The sequence below is a fragment of the Aethalodelphis obliquidens genome, unplaced genomic scaffold (genome assembly GCF_003676395.1).
Source record: "Aethalodelphis obliquidens isolate GAN/ISIS:26980383/991018 unplaced genomic scaffold, ASM367639v1 scaffold16, whole genome shotgun sequence".
Classification (NCBI taxonomy): Eukaryota; Metazoa; Chordata; class Mammalia; order Artiodactyla; family Delphinidae; genus Aethalodelphis; species Aethalodelphis obliquidens.
Genome location: NW_020837960.1, coordinates 5,480,817 through 5,503,496, shown reverse-complemented (window position 1 = coordinate 5,503,496; position 22,680 = coordinate 5,480,817).

Sequence of the window (22,680 nt, the reverse complement as noted above, 5' to 3'; positions counted from 1 at the left end):
GAAAAAAATTGCTCTTCATAGAAAAGATCTCACGTATCAAATGTGATAGACCCTGCTGGTGGAGAGACACTCAGGGTAGATCTATTGGAAAGGAAATTATTCCAATCAAGATGAGATGATGAAGATATGAAATAAAAAATATCTCTAAAGAAGAGAAGCTTGATTTTATGAAGTATTTCAGATTCATCAATGGGATATTTAAGTTTGCCTTTTATTACACAATCATAATTTTAAATTAATAGACATTGCTCTTGCCTCCCACATTATCCTTCAACATTGATGTAAACACTGATACAATAAAGGTTATGCATATTAGTAGCATGATGACCTGGAAGACTTAGAAATCACTTATGTGGACGCAGCAATATAAGATCTAAAATACAATATGTGAGGACAAATATATATAGAAGAAAATTATATGGAAGAGATTAAATATATGTATGGCTCATTCCCATATTCCAAAACTCATTATATGTAATGGGTGTGCTTTCTCTGTAAGCAAACCTAATATCATCTCTATTAAATGTAAGCTAGTGGGACCAGAAAAAGACCTAAGAAGAAATAGAGTAACATTACAGTAAAACTCTGACATAACATGACTATATTCCTCCCACCTCTGTCTCCTCTTCCAGCTTTGTTCATGGTCACAAATGAGGCAGTATTGCCATAATTCTAGTCAAAAGAAGGTCTGTATTAGAGCTTTAGTGGATGAAATTTTTTCAATCCATTTAAAAGAAACATATCAATAAACATAAGAAAATATTCTCAACTTCAGTGGTTATAGAAAATGCAAATAAAAATCACAGAATAGCAAAGATCAAAAGTCTTGACGATGCTAAGTTCAGGCAGGTGTGTGGAACATGGGAGCTCTCATATGATGTTAGAGGGAGTACAAATTGGTAGAAGCAATATGGAAGACAAGGAAGTGTCACCTAACTGTCAATATATGAACCCAGTAATTTTAATTCCAGTTATATACTTGATATAAATGTGTGCATATGTTCCTCTAAGGATATATAAGAATATTCCTAGAAGTACTATTTGCAATAGTCCCAAACTGGAAACTACCCAAATGCTCATCAACAGTAAAATGAACAAATATATGCATTTATATTCATCTAACAGATGATACAAAGCAGTGAGAATCAGTAAGCTGTAAATATGAACAAGAAATCAAATGAATTTCAGAAGCTTAATGTTGAGTTAATAAGTTTGAGATAAAATAGCACTTATTGTATACTGATTCCATATATATATATGGAGTACACACACATACACACATATATTGATATATATACACACATATATATGCCTTGGATATTTCAAGAATAAGCATACAAATGGTTACTTTTGGTGATGTAGTAAGTGGAAGGAGGTCTGATGGAGTTTCTGGAGGTTATGGTAAACTTATATATCTTAATGTGTGGAGTGTTTCATGGGTTAAGTTCTATATGAAAATTAGTCAAGCAAAACTTACTTTTCCATATGTATGTTATTCACCAATTGTATTAGTTTATCAGGGCTGCCACAACAAACCACAGACTGAGTGGTCTAAACAACAGAAATTTATTTTCTCACAGTTCTGGAGCCATGAAGTCCAACATCAAAGAGTCAGCAAGTTTGGTTTCTCCTAAGGCCTCTCTCTTTGGCTTGTAGACAGCTATTTTCTCACTCTGTCCTCAAATGACCGTTTCTTGTTGTACACTTGTTGGTATGTCTTCCTCTTCTTAGAAGAACACCAGTCCTATTGGAATAGGGCCCTACTCTTTTGATTTCATTTAATCTTAATTACAACTTTAAAGGATCTATCTCCAAACACAGGCATATGGAAGGTTTAGGGCTATAACATATTAATTTGGGGGGTACATAATTCAATTCATAAATATTAAACAATACATAATAATAATTAATTCACAAAAAGAAAGAAAAATAAGAAATATAGCATCTACAATCTGAAAAGTACCTTACATGGCAATTTTCTTCCCTCATTCCTTTCGTTTGCTATTCTTGTATTTCTCTTACACAACTTGGCATAAAGAGAACATTAATATTGCTCTCCCTTCTTCACCTCTATGTTTACATCAACTGTATTGTGCATCTGCCTTTAACCAGCAGAAATAGCATCATTGCTCATGTTTCTAATGAAAAGAGTTGGGAATATTTATCCTGCAAACTTTAGACAAAACATTGAAAAATTTGAGGGTAACAAGTTTCCCTTTGTCTGACCTTCTTAAAATAAAACTACATTAAGAAATTCTTAAAATCTCATCTTTCAACCGCATTCAAATTTAAATCAAAGTTGGAATCTAAATTACTGGTGTAGCATTATGTTAATTAATGAATACTTGCTATGAAATTAATTACTAAGAAATTTCAGTGTCATAAACTTTATTAAACTTAAGAATTTTAAAGGTTAAATTAGAAAACAACTGTTAAAGTTTAAGGTTTTTAACAATTAAATATGTTATAAATCTGTATTGTACATAGAAATGTTTACTCTGAAACAATTTATTAATATTCTATCCAATTTTGTTGTTGAATAATATGCAGGAGACAGTGTCTGATCTGGGATTTTACAGCTTGTTCTTAGAACTTAGCAAGCAATTTTAGAAATTTTAGATATCCAAGATAACTGTTTTGAAGTTGGATGAACGGTAATCTTTGAATAAAATCAATCTAACACCCAAGATTTTCAATACAAATCATATACAGTATATTTCAAAAGTATACCAAAAGTAAAGGACTAAAATACACGTAACTAATCCATATCCACAAGGGTTTATGAACAGCTGGCTTATTTTTCACTACCCATAACCCTTTGAATTTAGCTGTCTGTTTTCTACATTTCAACATGTGGTGCTTATAACATCCTTAATAATCCAAACTACATAGCTGTCATAAATACAAGCCCCTAGTTACAACATATTAAACACATAAATAAGCACATATTAAATACACACAGCTATTCAAGAGTATAGAGTGATTTGCAAATATTATATATTGAAAAATAATATTTAAGTATCTCCATCAATTTCCATTTTCAAGAAAATTATATACCTATTTTTCTACTTAGTATTTAAAAATAGAACAAAGGTGTGGCTTGAACATAGCATATGAAAATGTATCATATTTCCTCTAAACCACACATGCAATGGAAGAAACTCATCTGATCATTTAGCATATCTGTTTGCTTTTCTGAATTATAGCAAATAGGTCAACTTACAGATTCTTTGATAAACCTATTGCATGTTTATGTCTATTGAAATACATTTAAAGGACTATAAGCTCAGGTTCATCAATTAATCTTATGTATAAAGATGCTTATAATACACATTATTTTATATGTATCAGAAGGCTGATATAAAAATTTGATATTTTTTCATACTTATTGATTTAATTAAAAATTAATTGTAACTTGATTAAAAAAACCTACTAATTCCTTCCAGGTTTGTAAAACTATATGCATCCACTAAACTAATGTAAATATTACTTATTATATAATGTGATAAAGTTTGGGGGGGCACTTTCTGCATAACTGGAATTGCCATAGACTTTAGAATATAGAACAGTCAGTCCACTAGGACCTATGGGCCAAATTTGGCCTACCACTTATTTTAGTAAAGCTTCCTTGGAACACTGACCCACCCATTCAAGTACATTTATTTTCTGTGAGTACTTTCTCTCTACAATGCCAGAGTTGTGTAGTTGCAAAGACTGCATGTCTAGCAAAGTAAAAATATGTACCACCTGGCCCTTCACCAGAAAATTGTGCCAAACCTTCATATGGAGGATTATGTGTACATGCAGAAAAGTTAACCTCTTTATGGACAATAAAGAGAATGGAAACTCACAGGGATTTTGCAATTATCAGAAGATGCATTATGTGAAAACACCTTAGTGTCAATATTAGTGCATATTTATATATTCAATAGATGTTTAACAAAAATTTCATTAAAAATTTATCTACTAATATACACTGAGCACATAGCAAATGTCAGTCAGGTGTTTATATAAATGTGAAGAGTTCTTTCTGAGTTTCATCTGTCTTGTTACTTAAAATACACCAATACTTTATATCTTACTTTACATTGTAGTTAAAGTTATACCAATAACAAAAATAAATAATAAATTTTATGTTTGAGAATCCCCTTTATTTTCTGAATAATCATAGAAATTATACTTTACTCTTGCACCTCACCTTTGCAAGACCTCTTGTTTTTAAAACCAGAGCCCCACTACTACCTAACTTAAGATTTTGTTCATCTTAATAACTTTCAGATTCTAAAAAAATGCAGTGATGAACATATGTGACTATCCATAAAGTGGTGGGAAGAGGTTGGATTCCGGATATATTTTGAACGTACAGTCAACACAGTTTCCTGAATAATAGCATGTGGAGTGTGAGAGGAGTCAAGGATTATTGCCATTTATGTTTTTTGTTTTTTATTTTTTTCTGAAAAACAGGGAGAATTGTCCTGCTCTTGACAGACATGAAAAAGACTATGTGCTGTAGATTTTAAATAAAAAGCATTAGAAGTTTATTTTCACATATGTTAACTAAACTGTTTAAGCTTTATGTGGGTGATTTTATGTTCTAGATTCTTAACAAATAAAAGCATACATGAAGATGGAACCTAGACTTTTCTCAAACGGATTTCTGCTTAAGTGTATTTGAACAGGACAGAATAAAGTAGGATGGCAGAAAGTTATTTGTTTTCCTATACATTACCAAAAAAATGACAATAAATGGCAGAAGCAAAATTGAACTCAAGTGTTGATCTCAAGATGCCTCAGTTTCCCATATTAGTACATCAATTAAATTTGAACTATTTCCTGAGGATATCAGAATGACAGGAAGATGATTTATATTGAAATAAGTTGCTTTCATTAAATGTGTAGAGAAATGAGATAGATATTTCTGAAAATGTATACATAAATTTAAATACATTTTCAAAACACCAAGTATGTAGCATTTCCCACTATTTCACTATGGTGTTATGAAGTCAATTTGATTTCCCAACTGAATGAACATTCTTACAGCTTTTTACTTATGCAATGAAGAAGTGATGGATTGCAATTTATGGTTACACTGTGTAGTTGTCACCAGGGGAAGAAATAGAGCTATATATAAAAGGATACATTTTTTATTTCCTTAAAACTCCATCCCAGTCACCTTCAATGAACATTAGACTCATTCTATGTTACTGTTCTTTGGCCGAAATGAATACACTGTAGAACTTTTCTTTATCAGTTGTATGAGTGGCAAAACAAAACTTCTTTTAAAATAAAATTAAAAGGAAATCTTTTAGGTTAAATAATGAATGACAATATTATCTTCAAGAACAAAATCAAAGTGTCCTGATACATGTTACTTAAAATGAAGGTTTATAAACTATTAATTTGTCTGTACCCTGAATATAGTCTGGAGTAATTAAATTATTAAAGAGAGTGTGTATTCATGCCCATGTTGCCAGAAATGGAAAGGACGTCTCCCAGGAATAACTTCTCAGAACTGTTACCTGACAAGATTGTACTGCTAATCCAACAGCAGGCTGATAAACCAAGAGATGAGATGTTGGGGCAAGGAATAGTGACTTTATTTGGAAAACGAATGGCCAAGAAGATGGTGGACTAGTGTCCCAAAGAACCATCTTACCTGACTGAGAATTCAGGCTCTTTTATACCAAAAGGAGAGGGGGTGCGACTGCTTATTGCAGACTTCTTGGTGTCAGTCAGACCCAGAAGGGGTGTGATAATCTTTGGTTCTTGCAGCTGTTCATGTTTTGACATCTTGAAGTTAATCCTAAGTATTATCATTTAGAAAGCTTAATAAACCCTAACATTTAAAGGTATTTTTGTTTGTTTATTTTTCCTGCATAGACAAACGATTTATTTTTTAATTGCAAGATGTTTTGTTACTGGAAGTATTATATTTCATATATGATCCATAAGTTTCAAAATAACCTTTTTTTCCCCAAATTCCTGCCCTATGCAATCTGATTCACATATCATAAGTAACAAAATAGCAATGTTTTTTGTTGTTTTCATTTGTTTCTGTTGGAGCTATGACAGTTTAACTTTACTTGAAATGTTTTCTGATAACTAATGGTTCAAAAATTAACTGGTACATAATCTATAAAAAATTTCAATAACTTACTGAGTAATTGAAAGTTAAAATCAATCTTATTCTCAAACATTTGTTTCATAAATTATTTGCCTTCATGAGAAAGTAATATTTCTCAGTGCTTTAGGTGATAATTTTAATGATTTGATTTTGTCAGCTGGAATGTTTCCAAAGGCTAACCTATTCAAAAAATAATTTTAAAAACACTTTAATCTGTTTCTGAACTTTAAACAATTAATCCATCTACTCTGAAAGTAATAATAGTGGTATTATTGCAACCAATGTAGATAAATACTGTTCTTTTTTATCATCCCATCATTAACAGAAGTATATCTCAAAAGTGTTACATAATTTTTAGCATCTCTAATATACCATCTTGTCTCACTGTTCTTCACAAACATAAAATAACACATCAAGGTATTTCATCTTAATTTCACTGGAAATATGAATGCTTGTTTTGAAAAATGTAGAACTAAAAACTCACAGTGCAAATACATCATTTATATTTATATATTACACATGACTGAGTTGAAGTTTTAAAAAAATCTATGTATATTAATAATGGCAAAATGTGAAACTATCCTTATGGAAATTAACCTAATTAGTTTTACATTTTTGAAGCAATAAAAATGTGGTGATTGCACTAAAATTTTCCTCCAATACATGCTAAATAGGTAGCCAATTATTTATCCTATATGTGCAGAGAAAAATATTTTTTTCTGTTTTTCTTTCATATATTATTATGCTTAGTTTTATATATCAACTTGCCTAGGTTATAGTACCTAGGTATTCAATTAAGCACTAACATAAGTGTCGCTGTGAAAGCATTTTGTAAATGTGATTATTATCTAAAATTAGTTGATTTTAGATAAATGGGATTATCCATGAAAATGTGAGTGGGCCTCATCCAGTCATTTGAAAGACCTTTAGAGCAAAAACTGAAGTTTCTCTGAGGAAGAAGAAATCTGTTCATTAGCTGCAACTTCAACTCTTGCCCTAGAATATCCAGTCTTTTGGTTTGCTCTATAGATTTGCCCACTGCCCAGCCAGAACTTAAAATTCTGTATGCCAATTTTTATCCTTCTATCCTACTGTTTCAATAGAACCCAGCTGATACACGTGTCTTTTACCCTTTGTTGGAAATCTCAAGACAAATTAAATCTGTTAGCCATCATTTATTTATAATTTGGATGGCTGGGAGATATTTTCAATATGGCATGGACAAGAACAAAGCTGATAAAAGTTACAGCTGAACTCATGCAGACTCATTCATGAAGTTTGAGTGATTGGGAACTAATGAGCTGTATCTTGAAATAACCAAAACAAAGATGTCAAAATTACTCATATGAAGAATATTGACCTACAATTTAACTATCAAATCTAATTTAAAAATTCATTTCAATGATTTGACAGTAAAATAATAAAAATACTTAACAGAGAATGGAGGTATTAAGAGTTTTACTGCCTATTTTAGGAAAAGAATTTTCTTATAAAACTGTAGGAGAGTAATAATAAATAATATTGTAAAGAATTACACATGAAAACTGCCTGTCATTTACTTCTCCAATTTATTATAATATTATATATTAGTAGTATACAATGTCTAATATTTATATAATGTTTTATAATTAGACAACAAAATGAGAAGTAGAATCATTGACTTTTGGTTATTTAATACTTCAAACTAACCTGACTGAATCTAGTATTTCTACTAACTATGCAGTCATATAATCAGGAAATATAGACATTCAACCACATGCTTAAGTTAAAATGTTATTGCATAATGTAAAATTTTTTCTTTCAATATATTAGATCTCAATCTAGCTTCTTGATTTCTTGGTGATTATGGACACCCAGAGAAGGCCAAATCATTACAAATTAAACAGAAAGAAATATAATTATATTTTATTTGCTAATTATTTAAACATAAGAACATACTAACAAAATATTTATTATCTGATGACACCTTTTGTTGCTTTCATATAACTCAATTCCTTTATTATTATGGACATTTTTATTGAGTCTGAAGAGACAGCTTCACACAAGAAAGTATTCAAGGAAACTAGATACATAATTGGAAGTTTGTCATAAAGAAAAAAATACTATATTTTAATAATTTTATTCCTGTGTTCACACACATAAAAACAATCAGATATAATCAAAATTTAATCATTTCAAGATAGTTTAGTTTAGTATGATGACCTTTTAAATGGATTAGTTCCACGTCCAATGATATTTCAGAGTAATCGCCAAATCTCTCATTCATAATCATAAAGTGGTATTTTCCCTTTATATGAAATAATTGAGTAAATTACTTCTAGTGATATTTAATAGTCATAAATACAGCTAATATAACATGCATAAATTGATATAACAGTTATAGTGTAATACAAATATATTTAATATACTAGTTATATACATGTTTGTTTCTATATCAGCAGATAAGAGATAAAAAATGAATTTTTAAAGGCTCTAGAGAGCATTCTAAATTATGAAATTGAAGGTTTTAGCAGGTACAAAGTAATTTATCTTTATATTTTCTTTCACATTTAGTATGTTGAAAAAACTTAGATTTCTTCACTTTCATGTCAGAATTATATTCTATCACAAGTAGACTTTTTCCTTTAGCAATTTTAATTATATTTGGCTTTTAGGGCATTCACGTGAGTTTTTCCTATCATTGCTACTTATAAGACAGCTATCCCAAGCATCATGTGAAATTTAGCAATATTTTTATGGTTTTTACTCATTCAACTAATATTCCTAAATGACCACCATGTCTAAGGGACTGCTGGGACAGCAATAATGACAAATGCAGTCTTTACTCCTGTGGAATTTACATTCTTATGGAAATTCACAACTCAGTACAACTCAGATACTGTTAAGAGTATATCATGATGAAAGAATAAGAGATGGTAAGAGCCACAGTTACTCTAGAAGAAGAGATTTAAGGAAATTTTGAGTAAAAAGTAAAAGATATATGTTTTGTAAGAATGAATAATGTAAATCTGCCATTTGGGATCAGGGGAAGAATACTCTGTATAGAAGGAACTTCATGTGATGCAAGACCTATAGGACTGTAAACTCATTTTGTTATTTCTGTTGCCATTGTTTTATTTCTTCTCCAGCCTTGATTTTAACACATATTCATAGATTCACAATAAATATAGTTTCAAAGTGATGATAAAAAAACAAAAACGTTATGCAAGAAGCATTCATTGTTATTCATTATTTATAATATTATGACACAATATGTCAACATATTTTTGGTCATTAAAAGACTCCTGAAAGAATGGCACACTGACTTCTAAGTTGATTTCCCATTACACTCCCAAAGAGAAAGAGTGGGCATAGCAGCTTGCTTCTCCTAGGCCAACAGAAGAGTTTCTCTGTTAGTCTGCTGTGATGGAGTCTTATACGATACAATGTACTCAAGGGAGTGACATCTCTTCACTGTTGCTATGTTTTATAGACTGTAAACAAGTCACAGTTTCTATCTTTACTCAGAGCAAGAGTGTTATACAAACCAGTGAATCATCAGGGCCATTCGTATGTTGTCCTTCCTTTCTTTGTATACCTAGTGAACTCTTACTCATTCTTCAACTTTGGCAAAATAGTTAACTTTTGTTAAAGTATGAGCAGTGAATCTATGGCTGTCTCATATTATCTTTTATAGTTTTAAAATGTTTACATTTTTCTAGGATTCCCTGGTGTTACAGTGGTTGAGAGTCCACCTCCCAATGCAGAGGACATAGGTTTGAGTCCTGGTCCAGGAGGATACCACATGCTGTGGAGCAACTAAGCCCATGCGCCACAACTGCTGAGGCCCAGGCACCTAGAAGCCATGCTCTGCAACAAGAGAGGCCTGCGCAGTGCAGCAAAGAGTGGCACCCACTCACCACAACTGGGGAAAGCCTGCACACAGCAAAAAAGACCCAACACAGCCAAAAATAAATTAAATAAATAAATAAATAAATAAATAAAACTTTTTAAAAAGCTTACATTTTACATAGGTAAATTTTTAAGGATATAAGTGATATCTCTTTACAGGTACAGCCTTCTTTTTAGAGTTTTCTTATTTATCAGGTGGCATTAATCATGCATTTTTTTCCTTGCTCCATTAAGGATAGATAACATATTAACAAGACACAAAGTGAAGAAGAACTACAATCCTGCAGCCTGTGGAACAAAAACCACATTCACAGAAAGATAGACAAGAGGAAAAGGTAGAGGGCTAAGTACCAGACAAAGGAACAAGATAAAAACTCAGAAAAACAACTGAATGAAGTGGAGATAGGAAACCTTCCAGAAAAAGAATTCAGAATAATGATAGTAAAGATGATCCAGGGCCTCGGAAAAAGAATGGAGGCAAAGATTGAGAAGATGCAAGAAATGTTTAAAAAAGACCTAGAAGAATTAAAGAACAAACAAACAGAGATGAACAATACAATAACTGAAATGAAAACTACACTAGAAGGAATCAATAGCAGATAACTGAAGCAGAAGAACGGATAAGTGATCTGGAGGACAGAATGGTGGAATTCACTGCCTTGGAACAGAATAAAGAAAAAAGAATGAAAAGAATTGAAGACAGCCTAAGAGACCTCTGGGACAAAATAAATGCAACAACATTCTCATTAGAGCCTTCCCAGAAGGAGAAGAGAGAGAGGAAGGACCCAAGAAAATATTTGAAGAGAATATAGTCGAAAACTTCACTAACATGGGAAAGGAAATAGGCACCAAAGTCCAGGAAGTGCAGAGAGTCCCATACAGGATAAACCCAATGAGAAACATGCCAAGACACATAATAATCAACTTGGCAAAAATTAAAAACAAAGAAAAATTATTGAAAGCAACAAGGGAAAAATGACAAATAATCTACAAGGGAACTCCCATTAGGTTAATGGCTGATTTCTCAGCAGAAACTCTACAAGCCAGAAAGGAGTGACATAATATACTTAAAACAATGAAAGTGAAGAAGCTACAACCAAGATTTCTCTACGCAGAAAGGATCTCATTCAGATTCGATGGAGAAATCAAAAGCTTTACAGACAAGCAAAAACTAATAGAATTCAACACCATCAAACCAGCTCTACAACAAATGCTAAAGGAACTTTTCTAAGTAGGAAACACAAAAGAAGAAAATAACCTACAAAAACAAACCAAAAACAATTTAAAAAATGGTCATAGGAACATACATATTGATAATTACCTTAAATGTGAATGGAATAAATGCTCCAACCAAAAGACACAGGCTTGCTGAATGGATACAAAAACAAGTCCCATATATATGCTGTCTACAAGAGACCCACTTCAGACCTAGGGACACATACAGACTGAAAGTGAGGGGATGGAAAAAGATATTCCATGCCAATGGAAATCAAAAGAAAGCTGGAGTAGCAATACTCATATCAGATAAAATAGACTTTAAAATAAAGAATGTTACAAGAGACAAGCAAGGACACTACATAACGACTAAGGGATCAATCCAAGAAGAAGATATAACAATTATAAATATATACACACCCAACCTAGGAGCACCTCAGTACATAAGGCAACTGCTAACAGCTCTAAAAGAGGAATTCAACAGTAACACATTAAGAGTGGGGGATTTAAACACCTCACTTACACCAATGGACAGATCATCCAAAATGAAAATAAATAAGGAAAGAGAAGTTTTAAATGACACAATAGACCAGATAGATTTAATTGATATTTATAGGACATTCCATCCAAAAACAGCATATTACATATTCTTCTCAAGTGTGCACAGAACATTCTCCAGGATAGATCACATCTTGGGTCACAAATCAAGCCTTAGTAAATTTAAGAAAATTGAAATCATATCAAGCATCTTTTCTGACCACAACAATATGAGATTAGAAATGAATTACAGGGAAGAAAATGTAAAAAACACAAACACACAGAGGCTAAATAATATATTATTAAATAACCAAGAGGTCACTGAAGAAATTAAAGAGGAAATCACAAAATACCTACAGACAAATGACAATGAAAACACAATGATCCAAAACTATGGGATGCAGCAAAAGCAGTTCTAAGAGTGAAGTTTATAGCTATACAAGCCTACCTCAAGAAACAAGAAAAATCTCAAATAAACAATCTAAACTTACACCTAAAGGAACTAAAGAAGAGCAAACAAAACCCAAAGTTAGCAGAAGAAAAGAATTCATAAAGACCAGAGCAGAAATAAATGAAATAGAAACAAAGAAAACAATTGCAAAGATCAATAAAATGGAAAGCTGGTTCTTTTAGAAGATAAACAAAATTACTAAGCCATTAGCCAGACTCATCAAGAAAAAGAGGGAGAGGACTCAAATCAATAAAATTCAACATGAAAAAGGAGAAGTTACAACAGACACTGCAGAAATACAAAGCATCCTATGAGACTACTACAAGCAACTCTAGGCCAATAAAAGGCACAACCTGGAAGAAATGGACAAATTCTTAGAAAGGTATAACCTTCCAAGACTGAACCAGGAAGAAATAGAGCATATGAACAGACCAATCACAAGGAATGAAATTGAAACTGTGATTGAAAATCTTCCAACAAAAAAAAGTCCAGCACCAGATGGCTTCACAGGTGAATTCTACCAAACATTTAGAGAAGAGCTAACACCATCCTTCTCAAACTCTTCTAAAACATTGCAGAGGAAGGAACACTCCCAAACTCATTCTGTGAGGCCATGGTCACCCTGATACCAAAACCAGAAAAGGATACTACAAAAAAAAAAAAATACAGACCAATATCACTGATGAGTACAGATTCAAAAATCCTCAACAAAATACTAGCAAACAGAATCCAACAACACATTAAAAGGATCATACACCATGATTAAGTGGGATTTATCCCAGGGATGCCAGAATTCTTCAATATATGCAAATTAATCAATGTGATACACCATATTAACAAATTATAGAAGAAAAACAATATGATCATCTCAATAGAGGCAGGAAAAGCTTTTGACAAAACTCAACACGGATTTATGATAAAAACTCTCCAGATGGTGGGCATAGAGGGAATCTACCTCAAAATAATAAAGGCCATATATGACAAACCCACAGCAAGCATCATTATCAATGGTGAAAAAAAGAAAACATTTCCTCTAAGATCAAGAACAAGACAAGGATGTCCACTCTCACCACTATTATTCAACATAGTTTTGGAAGTCCTAGCCATGGCAATCAGAGAAGAAAAAAAAATAAAAGGAATACAAATTGGAAAAGAAGAATTAAAACTGTCACTGTTTGAAGATGACTATACATAGAGAATCCTAAAGATGCTAGCAGAAAACTACTAGAGGTAATCAATGAATTTGGTAAAGTAACAGGATATGAAATTAATGCAGAGAAATCACTTGCATTCCTATACACTAATGATGAAAAATATGAAAGAGAAATTAAGGAAACACTCCCATTTACCATTGCAACAAAAAGAATAAAATACCTAGGAATAAACCTACCTAGGGTGACAGAAGACCTTTATGCAGCAAATTATAAGACACTTATGAAAGAATTTAAATATGATACAAACAGATGGAGAGATATACCATGTTCTTGGATTGGAAGAATCAATTTTGTGAAAATGACTATACTACCCAAAACAATCTGCACATTCAATGCAATCCCTATCAAATTACCAATGACATATTTTACAGAACTGGAACAAAAAATCTTAAAATTTGTATGCAGAAACAAACGACTCTGAATAGCCAAAGCAATCTTGAGGGAGAAAAAGCAGAGCTGGAGGAATCAGACTCCCTGATTTCAGACTATACTACAAAGCTACAGTAATCAAGGTAAAATTGTACTGGTACAAAAATAGAAATATACATCAATGGAACAGGATGAAAAGCCCAGAGATAAACCCATGCACCTGTGATCAACTAATCTATGACAAAGGAGATAAGGATATACAGTGGAGAAAAGACGTCTCTTCAATACGTGTTGCTGGGAAAACTGGACAGCTACATGTAAAAGAATGAAATTAGAACACTCCCTAACACCATACAGAAAAATAAACTCAAAATGGATTAGAGATCTAAATGTAAGAAACAACACTATAAAACTCTTGGAGGAAAACATAGGAAGAACACGCTGACATAAATCACAGAAATATCTTTTTGATCCACCTCCTAGAGTAATGGAAATAAAAACAAAAATAAACAAATGGAACCTAATAAAATTTAAAAGCTATTGCACATCAAAGGAAACCATAAATAAGACAAAAAGACTACCCTCAGGATGGGAGAAAATATTTGCAAATGAATCAATAGACAAAGGATTAATCTCCAAAATATATAAACATCTCATGCAGGTCAATATTAAAAAAACAAACAACCCAATCCAAAAATGGGCAGAAGACTTAACTAGACATTTCTCTAAAGAAGACATACAAATGCCCAAGCAGCACATGAAAAGCTGCTCAACATCGTTAATTATTAGAGGAATGCAAATCAAAACTACAATGAGATATCACCTCATACCAGTTAGAATGGGCATCATCAGAAAATCTACAAACAACAAATGCTGGAGAGGGTGTGGAGGAAAGGGAACACTCTTGCACTGTTGGTGGGAATGTAAATTGATACAGCCACTGTGGAGAACAGTATGGAGGTTCCTTAAAAAACTAAAAATAGAATTACCATATGGTCCAGCAATCCCACTACTGGGCATATACCCAGAGAAAGCCATAATTCAAAAAGAGTCATGCACCCCAATGTTCATTGCAGCACTATTTACAATAACCAGGTAATGGAAGCAACCTAAATGCCCATTGACAGGCGAATGGATAAAGATGTGGCACATATATACAATGGAATATTACTCAGTCATAAAAAGGAATGAAATTGAGTCGTTTGTTGAGACATAGATGGATCTAGATACTGTCATACAGAGTGAAATAAGTCAGAAAGAGAAAAACAAATATTGTATATTAATGCATATATGTGGAACCTAGAAAAATGTTACAGATGAACCAGTTTGCAAGGCAGAAATTGAGACACAGATGTAGAGAACAAACCTATTGACACCAAGGGGGTAAAGCAGCAGGGGGGGCTGGTGGTGGTGAGATGAATTGTGCGATTGGGATTGACATGTATACACTGATGTGTATAAAATTGATGACTAATACGAACCTGCTGTATAAAAATAAATAAATAAAATCAAATTAAAAAAAAATAGTGTTCTTTGATGAAGAAGTTTTAAATTTTTGTGTAATCTAATTTGTCTATTTTCACTTCTTTTTCTATTTGGTGTAAAACTCATATTTTTAAAATTGCTAGATTTATTTTGTTAATATTCTGTTAAAGAATACTCTGCATCTGTATTCATGAGTGAAACTGTCCTGTAATTTGCCTTTCTCATATTTTCCTTTCCTGCTTTTGTATCAAAATTATACTAGCCTCATAAAATGAGTTGAATAGTGAAAAAAAAAAGACAAACTGTGTATACACACATATCACACATATATGCATGCATTTCTGTATATATATATATATATATATATATGCATATTTTTCTTTTGATTTCATATTCCATGTTGTTCCAGAAAGGATTTATACAGGTACTCAAGTATAAAAAGTAAATTCACACTTTTATTTCCAGCTGAAGTTCTTGTAAGTTGGATGTAATGACATCAGTTTGTGTATGTCCACTGATTGCTGCACAGAAAATACTTAAGGCATGTTTGTTAACTGAACTACAGAGAAAAAAGTTAAGTGAGATTTTCTCTCAAGAGTTTAAAAGATAAAATCCTTTTGATGGGAACATATTATATTCTTCACTGATTATAAGGCTATTTAAATAATTTTAAGTAAAAGAAAAACTGTTTATTTATAATTCATTAGTTTTATGCTTTTGCCTGTTTTGCTTTTTAATATGCCATGAAACCATTGTTTCTCAAAATGTAATGTAATATGTTCCTTAGATATGCTTCATTAGATCTACTAAATCAGAAATCTCATGGTATTGGGCCTAGACACTGACACTATAACAATCTCCCAAGTAATTAATATAAACAATAATTAGAAGGATATTTTCTGAGACTTCATGCCTATGCACTGCACAAAATATATAATATAAACAATGAACTTTTATTATTACTCTCACTATAGCGACAGGGCAAAAAAAATCTCATTGAATGCCTGGTCTGAAATAAGGGGAAAAGACAACTTGATTGTGTAGCCAATATTTCCAATAAAGTGTGACTCTACCTTGCATATAACTATGTTAAACTAAGCCTTACTTTGAAATGACAATAAAAGAGAAATAATTGCACTCTTTTACTTATATACAAAAATTACTGTTTATTTAAAGCATTTTTACTTTTTATAAATATTTTTAATAAATAAAATTTAATAACATAGAAAATATGCTTATTGCTTGTATATACTTCATGTATATAAACACATGAAATATGTGATTGTACATATTTTTCATGAATGACCATTCACATCTCCTGAAATTCTGAAAAGGATTTCACAAACTTTCAGTTGATAATATATTTTCTACTGTATCTGCTATACTCCCTTATATATTGGTGAAATAAGATATCCTGGGAAATGACAAATTATCACTTTCAAGGATGAAAACTAGCAAAAATTGACCTATTGTAACAAATATATCAAGGGAAGGAAGAATTTACTGAAATTTCCTATTTAAGGAAGTAGATTTTGGTAATAAAATGTACTTTTCTAGAAGATATATTCTTATCTACCTTAGATAATAATGTTAACTTGGGGATATATTAAAAATCACCATTATTGATACATAGCTTATCTTTAGCTATGGCCAGAAAAAATAAACCTATGAAAAAAATAATGCTTATATTTCTAAAATGTACAGATATTTGACATTTCATAATGAATCTATTTAGGCGGTTTATTCACTGTTTTGCTTTCACAAAATATACTGATATTTTAGAGTTATATGTTATAAAATATCTATGATGGAGGTCAATTGTTGAGGAATTTATGAACATGTTAAGTTTATCTGAAATTGAGCATTTCTGAAGCTTAGGTACAGAAGCAAGCCAAATGTCAACATAGTAAAAAAGCAACATGGTTTCATCTGTTATTCAGATTTGGGCTTTATTAATCAAAATATCAATTTTATTTGTAATCTATATTTGCTTGTGTGGGCGTGTGTGGTGCAAGCTTCATAAATTCATATAAGGATTAGAATTACATTTTTGAGTTTGTTGTTTAAAAAAACTTCAGGTTTTGCAATGAAAATGTCAAGACATTACAAAAAACTTTCATAAGTATAGTCTATTCCCTGATAAATCCTGTTCATATTTAATACATTTTCAATAAACACTAGAGTGTTGGCTTCAGCAATACTTTTGCTTTTGTGGTATGAAACTCCTCCTCAAAGTGATATGCAACCAATGGCAAGAAAACCTGTGTTTTTATTGTTAAAACTTTGAAATACTCTTTACTCATTGAATAACAGATACTGCATTAAATTTCTTGAGTGTCTGTCCTGCTACTGCTACTGTCCTATCCTCTTCTTGGCTACCCCCAGTGCTCCCCATGATTAGTCATCAAAAAGGTTAGCATTTGTCTTATGAGCGAACCCCCAAGACTCTGACCCAGTACTTCAGACTTCATTCATTCTAAATGGTCAATATCAATGTGATGATTTCCTCAAAAGTCCAGCTTTGAGGCTACTCCTATTGGCTACCGAAGGAGACACAAGAGAATCAACTTCATTTCCAAGTACTCTTCTCTCAGAGCTTATGCAGTTGGCAGCCCAGGACAGGCACTGATAGGGAAGACCATCCATAGACACTCCCTCTTTTCTTCAATTTCTCACTCAGATGCCAGAGGGAAAAATGGAATCCTTTCAGACAAATACCTAATACTAGAGATTGCTACTTGTCTTAATTAAAATCCCTGACATTTCTTGCTTGGTTAAACAAATTCTTTATCATTAGATAATTTATTCTGTTACAATAATATCTTTACTTCCTCTTCTTTCCTGCTATCTCTTTTTATACTTCCTCACATTTGAACTCATTTCAATCTGTATTCTATAATTATTTGTATTCAAATCTGCCTCTGCAATTGTATTAGAAGCTTCTCTGAGATAGATGAGCTTCAAATATGATTTCAATAAAGCATATAGCTCCTGGATGTTCAGCATATGTTTCTAGAATAAATGGATCAATGAACTACTTGAATAACTGTCATTAAGAGATGATTATAATTTCTCACTTTTAAATATTCAAATTAAAAAAGAAACTGCTACTAAATTATCAAACTGTTATTTTATGTGATGCTCGTATTGACCAGGACATAAACATATGGATGTAATTTTGAAATGCATCATTCATTATCAGGTTATATTTAGCATAATTCAACAACATGACAGGAGTTTCCCACTCTCTTTAGATTTTAGCTGATTTCTATCAGCTAATGTGACATTCATAAAAAAAGACACAATATCAAGGGACAGGCCAAGGAGAGACGAGCAAATGTACCAGAAAAGAAGAATCTTTTTAATTAAACTGCAGTTCCATCCTCTTGTTGCATAATTTAATTATAGTTTGATTACTTGTTTAGAAATATTAGCTGTTACACAAGAAAACTGACTATAATTTATAATCATATGGACTTTTGTTATTTATAATAATGATCTACTTTTTTCATATTTTATCTTGCCTTAAGTGGATTCCTTGTGATTGCATCTATAGTGATCAAAAATATGTGAGATCACTTAATACTACATTTTGGTTTTAGATGTTTGCATATGTAAAATGCCCATTAACATTTACACAATATTTTATTTCTTGACAATTTTAAGGTAACACAGTTCACCAAACTATCTAACATATATGTGTGTATGTGTGTGTTTGTATACACACTCACCCTAACCCTATCATTAGATCATTACTATTAACATCAATATAATTCAACCTAAAGTTTTTAATTCACACATTTTTTTATTTTCATTTTTTTTTAGAATAAAATACATAAAATAAAGTGTAACACAAATACTTTTTTCCCACCTATTTTGAAAGTTGTCTCATATTTTGGACCATATATATTTAATTTTATCATAATGTTCATAATTAATTTAGATAAGCTATTAATCAAAAGCAGCCTGATGTTAATATATGTTTTCTTTGTTGTTAATTAAAGCCCTATCAACCACTAATTTCAATTACCCTAGAGAGTCCTCAATATGTTTATACTAGTGTTCTAGTAGAGCAAATGTGTATGATTGGAAAAATTCTTTAAAATAGTGTGAGTACTGTAAAATATTTTCAGTGAACCAAAATACCTTTGCATAAACTATTCGGAACCATTTGGTTAGCAAGTTTTAGTCTCTTCTAGGTGTATTGAGATTGTTTATGAATTTTGTAACTACTAAAGAAAACTGACTTGATTATTTTGAAATACAAATACTTTTATTCTTGTCAGTTATTTGCTTTTATGAGAAAGCTTATGTTAATTTCTGTTAGATGTACAGACTAGCACATTTTTTAAATTTAGGTTTTACAGTAATAGATAACACATCTTCTAACTAATATCTATATTTTCATACTAAATTTTTGAAAACCTACTTATTGCAAATTATAAAATTAGCTATTTCAGTTTAGGCCTTATTAATTTGAAATAGACATATTGACAGATTATTATATGGACAATTTTTAGATGATATTCTAATCACTTTATTCTATTCCCACAAAAGGTATAATATAGGCACAAAAATTTTCCACAGGTAGGACTTTTCTCCCCATAATATAGAGTGATGAAAGAATAGGAATTCTCAGGCCATTCACAAGTAATGTTGTTATTTCTCTCAACTCTTTCAGAGCAGCTCTTTATACTAGATAAAGTGACATCCAGATCTTGGAGGTACTTTTGGATTTTACAATAATACTAATTACTAGAGATTTCAGAATGTATCTGTGGTCAATGGGTCAGAGTGGGCTTAATGGAATCAGGAGATAAATGTTGTTTTGATCTAAGTCTACTATGGTAGATTGATGCATATCTATCACCCATACTATGTTTATTTCCCCACACCCTGTGTGTATTATCATAATATTTTGACTAACTGAAAGAACACCCACAATGTTATCTTACACAGAGATAATGGTTATGATGTTAGAAAAAGTCAAGTGGAAGTATTCAGAATCTCCACTTCCTCCCAAAATAGTAAATAGAAAATCAACTCTAATGATATAACTTCAAGGGGATTACAAGAATTCGTGTCATATTGAAGGACTGTAAGGTTCAAAGATATTGATTCTTAAAACATCCACATTTCCACTCTCCAGCATAAGGATAGATTGTATTTGAGAATGGCAGTGGACTGTTTTAAGATTTATCATCTGTAAATACAATTACAGCCATTGTTTTTTACGTAAACTTACCGACCGAACAAATCAAACAGTCCTTGGCAATCAATATGCAGTTATTAAATGGGAAATACTGTTATCTCTAGTCCAAGGAACACAGAATCTCATAATTGGCTGACTATTATCTAGAATAGATAGCAATACATATTTCCTACCTTGGAAGACTGCTGAGAAGGAGAGTTGCAGAATGTTCAGAAGATAACTACTAAAAACAGGCTTAATTTGTAGAGTTTTTTTGTGCCACATGAATTCTCTTACAGAGTTCCACTATAGATATGCTCACTGATCAGGTGTAAAGGTGATTCCAGTCATCCACAGATCCCAACTTATTTGACAGACTCATGGACAAAGTAGGTAGAATGTTAGCAATGGAGACTGTACATGGGGTAAAAAACATGGATTCTCTAAACTGGGGCCAATCTAGCCACCACTATTTTTCAGTGCTCAAGTTGCCAGTGACAGGGAAAAACCCAAGCATTTAATATGGTTCTACAAACAGTAGTGGACAAGCTAGCTTTAGGTGGCAAATTGATTACACTGAACCTTTTCCTTCATTGAAGAACTAGTAATATGTTCTCATGGGAAGAGATGATATATTTGGATTGGATTTCCTTATCTACTATTATTATAGTTGTCTATTCTTACATAACAAAATTTCCCAAATCTGAGCAGTTCACTTCTAAGTCACGTGACATAAGTTAAGGTGGGCTTCTGCTAGGGTATCCACTTCCAAGGTGGCTTCTTCATTCACATGTCTTGTTTCTAATTGACCCTGAGTCAGCCTCCCTGTCTCTGTCTCTGTCCCTCTCCATGTGCTATCTATCCTCCAAATTCCATTTACATGCATTGGGCTTTTCATAGTATAACAGTTCCTGGGCCTATGTCCCAAATCAACTGTTCCAGTGTTCCAAAAGCAAGCACTCCATGAAGTCTAAGCAGCGGCTGCAAAACTTATCATGACCAAGACTCAACAGTCCAAGACTTATTCTATTGGTTAATCAAGTCACTAAGGATATCTTTATCCAAGAAGAGGAAAAGAATAGACATCTCTTCTCAATGGGAAATGGTATCTGCGTATCAAAGGGAAGAATTTGTTTGAATCCATCTTAAAGATGAGCCACTACAGTTAGTTTTGTTTGTTTGTTTCTGCTAACAATAGCATATATTATTCATTACCATGGTACCACACAAAACTTATTAAAAAAATGAAGATATTCTTTTAATTATGTATAAAATACACAGAAGTTAACTTTATTGAAGTATGGAATGGCTTATTGAAGACACAGTTATAGGCTCAGAAAGACAAAATTTGTTCCAAGTTTGAGATTATGCCCACAAGAAGTGACATAGCATCCAAACCAGGTATCAATAAGCAGTGAGCTCTCTTATATAACTAGAATGTATGTGTTCTAAAATCAAGGAATGGAAATTAGAATGGCAACTCTCACTCTTACACTTACTGATCCCCCCTCATGAAGACACCTCTCCTGACAACTCTAGGTTCTTCAGTTTTGGGAGATGTAATACTGTTTTCATCAGGAGTTACACAATGCTTCCTTTCAAATGAAAAATGAGACTGACTCTCAACCTTTTGGTTTCCTCTTACCTCTGAGCTAATAGAAATCAATGGAGGTTACTGTGTTGATTGAGACTGAGCTTGACTATCTAAAGGAAATAAGTTTGTTTCTAAAGAATAGAGTTAGAGAAGAAAAGAAATAGAATCTAGGTATACTCCCCTGGCATTCTCTACTTATTGCCATGTCTATATAAAAAACATTTGAAATTAATTTTTATCTTATATGGGAGTTTAGTTGATTTACGGTGTTGTGTTAGTTTCAGATGTACAGCAAAGTGATTCAGTTATACATATATCCATTCTTTTTCAGATTGTTTTCCCATACAAATTATTACATAATATTGAGTAGTGTTCCCATTCCATACAGTAGGTCCTTGTTGATTATAGGAAAATGTTAATAAAAGTTAACTCTAACACTATGCAATTTAAACCACTAAAGACATACAATTGATGAAAAATCAAACTTTAGGCAAATAAAATAACTTCTGTTTCTTTCTCATCTCTTAATATTTTTGCCTATAGACTGTTGAATACCATGATATAATACAAAGACTAAAACCAGAGGGAAAACAAATATCACCTAGAGAT